We start from the raw sequence: 12732 nt of genomic DNA, 5'->3' as shown, positions 1-12732 counted from the left end.
ATCATGGCTGATCTTTTTGAGACTCAGCTCCACTTACCTGCCCACTCACTATAACCCTTAATTCCTTTACTGTTCAAAAATTTGTCCAGCCTTGCCTTAAAAACATTCAGCGAGGTAGCTTCAACCGCTTCACTGGGCAGGGAATTCCACAGATTCACAACCCTTTGAGTGAAGAAGTTCCTCCTGACCTCAGTCCTACATCTGTTTCCCTTTATTTTGAGGCGATGCCCTCTAGTCCTAGTTTCACCTGCTAGCGGAAACAACCTCCCTGCCTCCACCTTATCTATTCCCTTCATAATCTTATATGTTTCTATAAGATCTCCCCTCATTCTTCTGAATTCCAATGAGCATAATCCCAGTCTACTCAATCTCTCCTCATAATCCAACCCTCTCAACTCTGGAATCAACCGAGTGAATCTCCTCTGCAGCCCCTCCAGTGCTAGTATATGCTAGTATAATATAGGCAGATTGTACCATACAAAGTGCATCAGGGTAGCAGAACAGAGTGCAGAATACAGTCTGCAACATTGTTGTATCACATGCAATGTGATAGCCACTTAGCACATATAAGATCCTACAACCAGCAACATGATAATGATCAAATGGATGAATGCTGGTCAAGGGGTCAACCTCAAGTAGAATCTGAACCTGAATCAGATGCGAGTATTTCCAAATGAGTCACAGTAGATATCAGACCCATTCAGTGAAACATCTTAAGAGTGAATATTTATGAAGGCCACATTAAGGCAGGATTGGGTTCAAATGTCACGCTGCCCTTCACAGTGGAATAGTTTGCTGAGTCTCAGAGTGAAGAATAAGTAAAGGTGAATGAGATATGTCAGGGAAGCAGCAAAGAAAATCATCTCAACATGAACCAGCAGGGACAAGGAAGGAAAAGAGAGAATTGGACACAACAAAAGAATACAAAGCATATGAAACTTGTTTAAATTCTTTGCAACCCAGTGTCAAAACCCTGCAGGACAGTATAAATCAAACCGGCATTTCAGTACTTTTATTGACTGGCAAGTTATGAAATATTAATCTGTCCACTTTGTGCAACCAAATAAAGCTAGGAACTCTAAACAAAATATAAACATTCCTCTAATGTACCTTGTTAGCTCTCACTTTTGAGAGTAATGATAAAATAAGATACATTCACTGATGGATGGACAACATCAGGCAAGGATAGCACATCAACAAATGACAAGGAAGGAACATAAAGAACAGATTTGCATTGAGAAATTACTGTAGATTAACTATGACATGCCAAAGGGAAAGAGAATGATCCTAAAGATGGAAGCCTGAGGGAGAGTGAAGATTAATGTGCCCAACTACCACAAAGTTTGCAGTCGAGTATCCCACATTTGGGGACATCGCAGGCGTCAGCACACCCGAAGTGCAATAGGATAGCCTCATTCTGGGAGAACCACCTTGTTGATCATGGTATCTCGCCTGCCAGGTAAGTATATTAATGTGCTCCTGTTTTACTTTACCGTGGCAAGTTGCCTGACTGAAGAATTCTATTTTAGTCCAGTGACACACCGGCAGCTACGCTAAAGCAAATCTTGATGATGGGGGAGGATGGGGAGAGGGTCAACTCCCAGCTTGCAGAGGATTTCAGGTGCTGTGGAAGGGGTTAGATTGGGAAACGCTGTTGTAAAATAGCGCCGCTTATTTATTTAAAAAAATAAACTTAACCTACCCTTGAGTGGCTGCTGAGTTGACTGTATCCACATCCTGAAAACATGGAGTACTATAGGGCAGGATGCTGCACCCGGAATTTAAGCATCGTTTTCAGAGGGACACACAACAGGTTTGAAACTGCATCCCTCAGTTTCTCTTCAAATGACGAGCAGTGAAGAAATTGATGAGTGAGATATGCAAACAGAACAACTGAAGGCAGAGAAAATGAACGATGCATGACTGCATTCAAAGGTTGGGATTGATTTATAGGGCTCAGGTGTGAAAATCAGGCTTTTGGTCCTAGCATGGCTGAAGTTGAAATGTTAGGCAGATAACAGCAGAATCCAGACTCTCCAAAGGTTGAGTAAAACGTAATGATTAAAAAAGTGTCAAACACATGTCATGTGAGACTATTGCCTCTGGGTTGCTTCACCCTATGGAGTCAGGGTTGGACTGACCTCTGGATTTACACTTGCTGTACCAACTTACCATGAAGAACCTGTCTTCTCAATCTCACCACTTGCCTGAGGCACAGTGACCATCAGGTTAAACTCATCTCTAATCATTTCACTTTAACAGCCCTCTGGTCCTCTGTAACTATGTCGACTTTCCCTTTTACTTTTTAAAATGGAAACACTTTGCAATGACAATGCAGTCTATATGCCATGCCCTGGAACTGGTCTCTTTGCACATTCTGTGAAGCAGTACTTTTGAAACCAAATTACCCATGCATGTTGTTAACTACCCCTTGCCCAGTCACTAAAACAGAAATTAACAATGCAGAAATTGAGCATTGCTTAAAGACATTCTGACACATTTTATTGAAGCTTTGTAAGTTAAGAAAAGGGAAGCACTATAATTTCTTGAAGACTGTATGAAAATCAAGGTTGTATGACCTGTCAAACAATTAGAGCTCTTTTCCCTTGCAGGATTAATGTCATCTTTCCCCTGGAATTTGCATTCTTGCAAATTGTCCTGAAGTATGCAAGATGAGAAATTTTGTCAAATTGTGTCATTTTTCAGTCACTCAAGTTCTGTACTACCAAATGACAATCATAACAATCTTTTAGCCTTTTTAGCTCAGGAACTTGTCAACGAGATCTAGTTGCATTTGCTGCTGGATGGGTTAGAGGGTTGATAGGACATTTTCCTGCTTATGAGTCAAACACTCCCTGCATATTATCATCCAGATACTCCACCTTTACTCACCTTCTCTTTGCTGACTTTGAATAAACATGCCTTTTTACAACATTACTCAAGTTTTATCACAAAACGACTATTTGTACACCTAAAACAGAGATACAAGATGATCAAATTAGGGATTTCAACAACATTGTTCACTTCACAGGTACCTTACGAACAAGTAAGTTTTTTTTTGTTGAATTTCTTAAAGAGTGTAAACCCAAGGTTTACATACTCTCCTGCTACCTGGCAGGCTTGAGGTGTGACCACGGGGAAAGACATCATGCCACTTATCAAGAAGGGTTTGGTGGATTTGAAAGTAGCAGAGGTTCCCTCCTGGACTGTACAGAGACTCCTCTCTCCAATATCTATCTATTGTGTCATCTGCAGATGCCAAGATTCCTACTACAAGAAGTACATTGGGACAATGAAGGGCGAGGTTATGGTGTGATCAGCTACATTTGGGGATTCAATCATATTAAACAGGATCACTGGATAAAGTATCATTAAATAGCTCTGCAAATACGTCACAGCTCAAAGTAACAACAGAAGCCAAGAAAGCCTCTCCCCAGGACCTGTTGCTCATAGAATCCTTACAGTGTGGAAGCAGGCCATTTGACCCATCAAGCCCACACTGACCCTCAAAAGAGCCGCCCACCCAGACGCAGCCTCTTATCCCATCTCTGTAACTCTGCATTTCCCATGGCCACTGCACCTAACCTGCGCATCTTTGGACTGTGGGAGGAAACCCACGCAGACAGAGGGACAATGTACAAACTCCACACAGACAGTCACCCAAGGGTGGAATTGAACTCAGGTCCCTGGCGCTGTGAGGTAGCAATGCTAACCACTGAGCCACCGTGTCATCCGCAGGTAAGTTTTCTATTGAATTTCTTCAAGAGTGTAAACTCAAGATTTATATACTGTCATGCTGTTTGGTTACTTTGGATGGTTACATTGCTGACGCATTTTAACACCAGATAGTGACAAGTAAAACTCATTGCTTACCTTACCTTTTGTTGTATTGTCCTGTCATGATTTCTGTGAAAGAATAAATGTGAAAAACCCCAGTTCTTTGTTTCTGGAATTAAATGTAATGTATTGCTGAATTTGGCTTCTTTAGAAGGGTAGTTATTAAATGATCTAAAACACAAAATAACCCACAGTTGTGCTACCTGCCAACCAGTCAGCACTCTCCCCTCTTGCAGTACAAATGCTGTTATATTCCCCTTTATTCTTCCCCTTGGCTTTGTGTTCTTGAAAATTGTCCTGATGAGAACAAGACAAAAAACATTGTCAAATTGTGTCTTTTTTCAGTTACACTCAAGCTTTGTGGCACCCCTATGTCTCCAGGAAAACACAACTGTGTCCTGAGATCTCAGTTTGTGGATAAAAGGCCTAAGTGTGTGCTAGGGCCTTTTATGGTTTAAAATCTTGAATCCCACAAGTACTGAGCACTCATACATTTTCCATGCTCATTCAACAGTAACAATCCCTGCCTGTAGAGGGTTGGCTTGTAAACCTGTCTGCAACTGAATTGGAACAATGCCAATATCCATTGACAGATCTCTCCCTCTCCGACCCATTAGTAATCCATGCAGACAGGACAATCGTCTATAGCACCTTGGAGTATTACAGTCTGCTTGACTCAGGCACTGAATTAAAACATCTGAGACAGAACTGTTCACTTGATCCTTAGCTTGCACTGTCTGACATAACAACACCTAGTCATCTTGACCCTACAGACATCCTGTACTTAAAAAGCGCCAAGTTCTTCCAGTCTATTTTTCCATTCAAACAGATCCAGTTTCTTCAATCAGCTGAATGCTTTCATTCAAAAATCCAAATCAAGTGCCTGGAGTCAGCTTTTCAGTCCATCAAGATCATGGCCAATCTGTTGGAACCTCAAATCTACATTCCCATCTGTCCCCAATAAAGTTTAAATGCTTTGCTTAAAAGAGAGAATCTACCTCTGCATTAAAAATATTTTAAGAACCCTACTTCTATTTTTTTTTAGGAAGGGAGTTCCAAAGCCTTATGAGTTATGACTGACTGCGAGAAAGTGTTTCATCTAGAATTAGTTTTAAAGGGTGAACCCTGAGGTTTAAAAAGTGAACTCTGATTTCAGATATGCCCCTCAGAGGAATCGTCTCCATGTTAGCCTTGTCAAGACCCTTCAAGATCTTACACGCTTCCACGTGCAAATCTCAAACCACGTATAACACACACTGGAGTAAGATTTATAAGGGGTTTCAGGACAGATTCAGTCAATTGTCATTTCTTTCCAATATAGATTGATTTGCATCAGATCAGATGGCTCATGACAATGGAAATGGCCTCATTTTATGGTTTGTCCTTGTATTGATAAGGCCTCAACACTGGTATCTAGGCTGGGAGGAGGTGAACGACTGTAGTCTGTTTGGGACTAGTCCATGAGAATGAAATTTGAAACAAAGCTAACTTGACCAGAAGGCCTGTGTTTGAGAAACTGTAGTACTATACCAGTGGAAACGTATGAAGTCAGTATTCTGCTGGTGCACAGAACTTAAGAGTTGCTCTCAAAATTGTAAAAATAAAGTTGTGCACTGATATCACCAGAGGATATGGAATCTTTATTCTCTCCTATTGATCTGACCTTGTTTTTGGAAGCACACCAGCTCTCTGAAAAAGAATGTGATTGAAAATGGAACAGTTTATGGAAAATGGAACAGGGCAACATGGTAGCTCAGTGGTGAGCACTGCTGCCTCACAGCGCCAGGGACCCAGGTTCATCCTCACCCTGAAGTGACTGTCTGTGTGGAGTTTGTACATTCTCCGCGTGTCAGTGTGGGTTTCCTCCAGGTGCTCTGATTTCCTCCCAGAGTCCTAAGATGTATAGGTTAGCTGGATTGGCCATGCTAAGTTGCCCATAGTATTCAGGGATGTGTAGATTAGATGGGATATAGGGGGATGGGTCCGGGTGAGATGCTCTGAGGGTCAGCGTGGACTTGTTGGGCCGAAGGACCTGTTTCCATACTGTAGGGATTCTATGAGAAAGTTTACTTTCGGATTTTTACAAACAAATCCAGTTACTTAACGTGAGGGTCTCAAAGACCTCATGATATGTTAAAGTCACTATGACTTCATTTTTTAAACCATTATTAGCAATTTAAGAACCAACCCCAAAAGTCACACTTGGAACTCTTCCTATGCTAGTGACGTTATATGCCACTTGCCAGGTCTAGATGACTCACCAGATGGACAAACTTGACACTAGCATGATAGCCCTGACTCAACAAGGATCTCCTGACCAGGGCAGACCTCAAGCAACCTGTCAACATTACTGTAGCAATTCCAACGTCAGATTTTGGAGCTTTTGCAAAGTCTACTCACCTTTAGCTCAGCTCATCCACATGACATTACGTGCCTGCAAGGTGAGGACAGCTCTTCCTTTACAGCTAGAAAGTCAGCACTTATTATATATTGCTTTACCTTCGTTTCAATCATAATATTTGTTACCTAATCTTCTGCATTACATTTTTCACACCTGGTTTCCATCCAGAAATGTTTGGTCATTTCATTCTGAAAATCCAGTGGCGCCACTAGATTTGGAGGAGAACATCTTGAAAAGAGAAGACAACGAGATGCCAATAAATACACCCGTTCCCACTGTCATCAGAACAATCAAAAGTGACAAGTTACAGCATCACTTCCAATTTGCACATTACCCAGAATGGGAATTCGCCTTTCCATTGTTGTTTATTCAAATTCCTATCATTCCATGGCTCCCAATGCTGCAGGTGGACATTTCCAACACAGTGGGTCAAGACAAAGGCCCATATTCTAAACACAACTAGTTAAGGACAATACATGCCAACAGCTTCAGAATGCAAAGCACAACTGCACAAGGTCTTGTGTTTAATAGCTTTGTGGCAGGACAATGGGGACCTGCCCAATGATTTGACATTGCAAAGGATGCAGTAATGTCGTTCGCTCAGCCATTGAAGTCTGACCTGCAGACACCTTTTTCTAAAAGTGCCGTTGCAAAAGTCATTGCTTATTATGTTTCTCTTTCCAAACCACCACTGGCGATGCACATCAAGTCAATCAGACAATGATTTAGCTCAAACACATCAAGCAAGTGACACAAGCCTTGCTTTCAAGAACAACACTGTCCAGTCACGATTACACAAATAGACTCGCAAACGCAGAGGTCTGCTGTATACAGTACTGATTATGAAAGAGTTAATGCTGATGCTGCATTCAGTTCCACCCAATCTGATAATGTCACATGGTCTGTGGATGGCGATGAAGCAGTTTAGCACATAGTCCCCTGGAGACAGATGTGACATCTCTGACTCCTTCCTAATTACCCCTCATCAATGTAACTTGTATCTATTGCTATCATGCAATAAATTGCACCTCGTTGTAAGACAATTGACTTCTTATTAAGTTTCCCAAGTGATTTATCCTCGATCACTTCAAATTAGACAGGCCCTTAGACTCAGTGTGGAGAGAGAGATTGATGTCAACACTGTACCCTGGCCGCAATAGTGGTTGTTACTGTAACACAGGACAAGGCCTAGAATAATAAACCAGTCGGCATAATGGCATTTTTATAATTTGTATTCAGTTGAAGTAATAAGCTCTTAATCATAAAATCTGTCATCGAGTTGTCTTTCAGGGACACAAACTTGTTTCTTCACACCATTCTGGAGCACGTGACTATGGACCCACACAACTGATGAGAAACTCCCCTATGAAATGGTCTATCAGCCTGTTACCTTTGAGTCTGAGAAGAAATGAAGAAGGCAGTGAAATTAGGGATGGGAAAAGGATAAAATCAGAAAGTGCTTGAAATACTCAGCAGATCTGCAGCAAAGAAACAGCATGAACATTTTGAGTTGAAGATGATTACTTCAGAATAACATTGCTGGAATTGCCAGCAATTCCCACTTATCCCAAGAGTGGATTAATGTTTTCCTCACTCAAAAGAAGCAGTAGTTTTACAGGTTACAGGTTACACTGGATGACAAAGAGTATAAAAGTGAAACAGACCAACTGAGTCAAAATTATATCCTTGATAAGAATTGATGAGCTGCTGCTATCAAACCATGATAATTTTTGAGATGCTAATATATGGAGTAAATTATTGCACTTCTGAGCCAGAAAATCTTTAGCTTGGGTCATTTCAATGAATAAATTTAAATAATAATGAATCAAAAGTTTAAGCTGCATATATTGCTTTTTATTGTTCATTAAAATTGATCAACATTATTAAGTTATCTTTACCCCATGATTGAAAGGAATGGATTTAACATAACTGATTTTTACACGGGGTTACATGAGATAAATAGCACTGAAACAAGCCATTCAGTCCAATCAGTTCATCCTGGTACATTTTGCTTAGTCATCATTCCTTCTCTAAATATGCTTCTGCAACCTTCTATTTTCTTCACCCTCAGTTTTGTCTTGCTTCCACTTAAATGCATCTGTATTATTCACTTGCATTCCCTACCAGGTATGACTCCAGCCATTAGAGAGATTTTTTTTTCCCCTGGATTCCCATTGACGCCAGTTTTGCTAGGGCTCCTTGATGCCACTCTTGGTCGAATGCAGCCTTGATGTCAAGTGTAGTCACTTTCACGTCACCCCTGGAATTCAGCTTTTTTGTCCATGTTCGAACTAAAGCTGAAATGACGTCAGAAGCTGAGTGGCCTTGATGAAACCCAAACTGGGCGTCACTGAGCAGGTTATTGCTGAGCACGTGCTGCTTGATAGCACTGTTGATGACACCTTCCATCACTTTACTGATGATTGGGAGTGGATGAGTTGGGGCAGTAATTGATTGAGTTGGATTAGTCCTTCTTTTTGTGTACAGGACATACCTGAGCCATTTTTCACATTATTGCGCAGATGCCAGTGTTGTTATACTGGAATAACTCGGCTAGGGGAGTGGCAAGTTCTACAGCACATGTCTTCAGTACTATTGCTGGAATATTGTCGGAGCCCAGAGTGTTTGCAGTATCCAACCATTTCTTGATTCCATGTGGAGTGAATCGAATTGGCTTAAGCCTGGCATCTGTTTTGCTTGCGCTGTCTGGAAGAGGCTGAGATGGATCATGCACTCGGCACGTCTGGCTGAAAATTGTTGTGAATGCTTCAGCCTCCTCCAGTGAGTTGTTTAATTCTCTACCACCAAGACTGTAGAGATTGGATCTGATCCTTGATCATAGAATTACTTCACTCTGGCTATCAATCGCCGTTGTGGTTTCTGGTGCCCAGGTCAATGCCAGTTGGTCCAACCAGTTTCATTTCTTTTTTGAGACTTTCTAGCAATTGTTACAACCAAGTGGCCAGTTTTGGCCATTTTAGAGGGCAGTCAGGAGTCAACCATGTTGCTATGGGTCTGGAGTCACTTGTATGCAAGACTGGTAAAGACAGCGGTCTTCTGCCCAAAAGGATTTAGTGAACCAGATGGGTATTTAAGACAATCAACACCATAATTAGACTCTTAATTTGTTTTACTGATGTCAAAATACAACATGTGCCATGATGGGATTTGAACCCGTTCCTGGGAACACTATCTGGATTTCCCAGACTAACACTGACAATATCACTAAGCCATTGCCTCCCCCCGATTTTATCTGCAAAATAAGATGTTCTCTCTGTTCTCACTCAGTCAAAGTCTTCATTTCAAAGATCTTTATCTGGTTACCTCTCAGTCTTTCTTTTTCAGGAGAAAAGAGCTCGCCTATCAATCCTTACCTCCTCATGCACACTCAGATATTTTTGGAACCATCCTTGTTAATCCTGTGACAAATATATAATATTTTAGAATTTGAACTTTTGATTTATAAGCTATTATTCTGGTTTGGCAGACTGATTTTAAACTATGGGATTGATGGAAGAAAGTTTAGACAGGATAACTCATCAAACAGACCAAATATTGCAGACGAAAGTGAAAACATATTGTCTCGCTGCAATGATGATATAAGGCATTTACACAATAGTATTTATGTGTCTCTAAAATCTCAGAAAACAGGCTGTATTCAAACAACCTTGGTGAAGGTTTGAATGCTCTCGTAAACAAAAGGAAGATTTTAAAGTATAAACGTTTTTCAGATTAAAGAACACATTTAAAGACAAGTTATTTTCATTTCCAACAGGGAACACGCTGTGTGTATCCCATTGCCATGGAGATGGGTTGTGTCCTTTTTCGGAAGTTTTATTTTTGTTTTGATAAATCTTAATTGCATTGGTCAGCCTGTATCCAGAACTCAAACCAAAAGAACTGCAGATGCTGGAAAACAGAAACAAAAACAGAAATATACAAGGTGTAGAGCTGGATGAACACAGCAGGCCAAGCAGCATCATAGGAGCAGGAAGGCTGACGTTTCGGGCCTAGACCCTTCTTCAGAAATGGAGGAGAGGAAGGGGATTCTGAAATAAATAGGGAGAGAGGGGGAGGCGGATAGAATATGAATAGAGGAGAAGATAGGTGGAGAGGAGACAGACAGGTCAAAGACGCGGGGATGGAGCCAGTAAAGGTGAGTGTAGGTGGGGAGGTAGGGAGGAGATAGGTCAGTCCAGGGAGGACGGACAGGTCAAGGGAGCGGGATGAGGTTAGTAGGTAGGAGATGGGGGTGGGGCTTGAGGTGGGAGGAGGGGATAGGTGGGAGGAAGGACAGGTTAGGGAGGCGGGGACGAGCTGGGCTGGTTTTGGGATGTGGTAGGGGGAGGGGAGATTTTGAAGCTTGTGAAGTCCACATTGATACCATTGGGCTGCAGGGTTCGCAAGCGGAATATGAGTTGCTGTTCCTGCAACCTTCGGGTAGCATCGTTGTGGCACTGCAGGAGGCCCAGGATGGACATGTCGTCTGAGGAATGGGAGGGGGAGTTGAAATGGTTCACGACTGGGAGGTGCAGTTGTTTAGTGCGAACCGAGCGTAGGTGTTCTGCAAAGTGGTCCCCAAGCCTCCGTTTGGTTTCCCCGATGTAGAGGAAGCCACAACGGGAACAGCGGATACAGTATACCACATTGGCAGATGAGCAGGTGAACATCTGTTTGATGTGGAAAGTCTTCTTGGGGCCTGGGATGGGAGTGAGGGGGGAGGTGTAGGGGCAGGTGTAGCACTTCCTGCGGTTGCAGGGAAAAGTGCCGGGTGTGGTGGAGCTGGAGGGGAGTGTGGAGCAGACAAGGGAGTCACGGAGAGAGTGGTCCCTCCAGAAAGCAGATAAGGGTGGGGAGGGAAAAATGACTTTGGTGGTGGGGTCGGATTGCAGATGGCAGAAGTGACGGAGGATGATGCATTGGATCCCGAGGTTGGTGGGGTGGTATGTGAGGACGAGGGAGATTCTGTTTTGGTTGTTATTGCAGGGAGGGGGTGTGAGGGATGAGTTGCGGGAAATGCGGGAGACACGGTCGAGGGCGTTCTCAACCACTGAGGGGGGGAAGTTGCGGTCCTTGAAAAACGAGGACATCTGAGATGTACGGGAGTGGAATGCCTCATCCTGGGAGCAGATGCGGCGGAGGCGAAGGAATTGGGAATAGGGGATGGCATTTTTGCAGGAAGGTGGGTGGGAGGAGGTGTATTCTAGGTAGCTGTGGGAGTCAGTGGGCTTGAAATGGATATCGGTTTCTTGGTGGTTGTCGGAGATGGAGACAGGGAGGTCCAGGAAGAAGAGAGAAGTATTAGAGATGGTCCAGGTGAACTTAAGGTTGGGGTGGGAGGTGTTGGTGAAGTGGATGAACTGTTCGAGCTCCTCGTGGGAGCACGAGGCAGCGCCGATACAGTCATCAATGTAACGGAGGAAGAGGTGGGGTTTAGGGCCAGTGTAGATACGGAAGAGGGATTGTTCCAAGTAACCTACAAAGAGGCAGGCATAGCTTGGGCCCATGCAGGTACCCATGGCCACCCCCTTTGTCTTTAGGAAGTGGGAGGAATTGAAAGAGAAGTTGTTGAGGGTGAGGACAAGTTCAGCTAAGCGGATGAGGGTGTCAGTGGAGGGGGACTGGTCGGGCCTGCGGACAGGAAGAAGCGGAGGGCCTTTAGGCCATCTGTGTGGGGAATGCAGGTGTAGAGGGACTGGACATACATGGTAAAGATGGAGACCGGGGAATTGGAAGTTCTGGAGGAGGTGGAGGGTGTGGGTGGTGTCACGGATGTAGGTGGGGAGTTCCTGGACTAAGGGGGAGAAAATGGAATCGAGATAGGTGGAGATAAGTTCGGTGGGGCAGGAGCAGACGGAGACAATGGGTTGACCAGGGTAGTCAGATTTGTGGATTTTGGGAAGGAGATAGAAGTGGGTGGTACAGGGTTGGGGAACAATGAGGTTGGAGGCTGTGGGTGGGACGTCACCTGAGGTGATGAGGTTATGGATGGTTTGGGAGATAATGGTTTGGTGGTCGGGGGTGGGGTCATGATCAAGGGGGCGGTAGGAGGAGGTGTCAGAGAGTTGGCGCCTGGCCTCGGCGATGTAGAGGTCAGTGCGCCATACTACAACTGCGCCTCCCTTGTCCGCGGGTTTTATGGTGAGGTTGGGATTGGGGCGGAGGGAGCGGAGGGCTGCATGTTCTGCGGGGGAGAGGTTGGAGTGGGTTAGAGGGGTGGAGAGGTTGAGGCGATTGATGTCTCGACGGCAGTTGGAGATGATGAGGTCAAGGGAGGGTAGGAGGCCTTGGGGTGGTGTCCAGGAGGAGGGGGTGTGTTGGAGGCGGGAGAAGGGGTCAGTGGAGGGAGGGTTAGGCTCACGATTGAAGAAGTAAGCGCGGAGGCGGCGGAAAAACTGCTTGATGTCCAAACGTGACCGGTATTCGTTGATGTGTGGGTGGAGGGGGACAAAGGTGAGTCCTTTCCTGAGGACTGACCGTTCATCTTCAGTAAG

At 43.9% G+C, this 12732-nt stretch overlaps 1 protein-coding gene and 1 non-coding gene across 2 annotated transcripts in view; both read right to left on the bottom strand.

Moving 5' to 3' along the window:
• Positions 1-12732, bottom strand: part of LOC109930579 (contactin-associated protein-like 5) — a 1093911-nt gene that overhangs the window by 928494 nt on the left and 152685 nt on the right. The gene's annotated exons all lie outside the window — the stretch shown is intronic.
• LOC125483596 lies at positions 1304-1467 on the bottom strand. The gene has a single exon (XR_007262545.1). It is a non-coding gene; the product is annotated as a U1 spliceosomal RNA (small nuclear RNA).

This window comes from Rhincodon typus, chromosome 7, assembly GCF_021869965.1.
Source record: "Rhincodon typus isolate 14 chromosome 7, sRhiTyp1.1, whole genome shotgun sequence".
NCBI lineage: Eukaryota > Metazoa > Chordata > Chondrichthyes > Orectolobiformes > Rhincodontidae > Rhincodon > Rhincodon typus.
The sequence above is the reverse complement of the archived record's forward strand: the minus strand, read 5'-3'. Positions and strand labels throughout refer to the sequence as shown.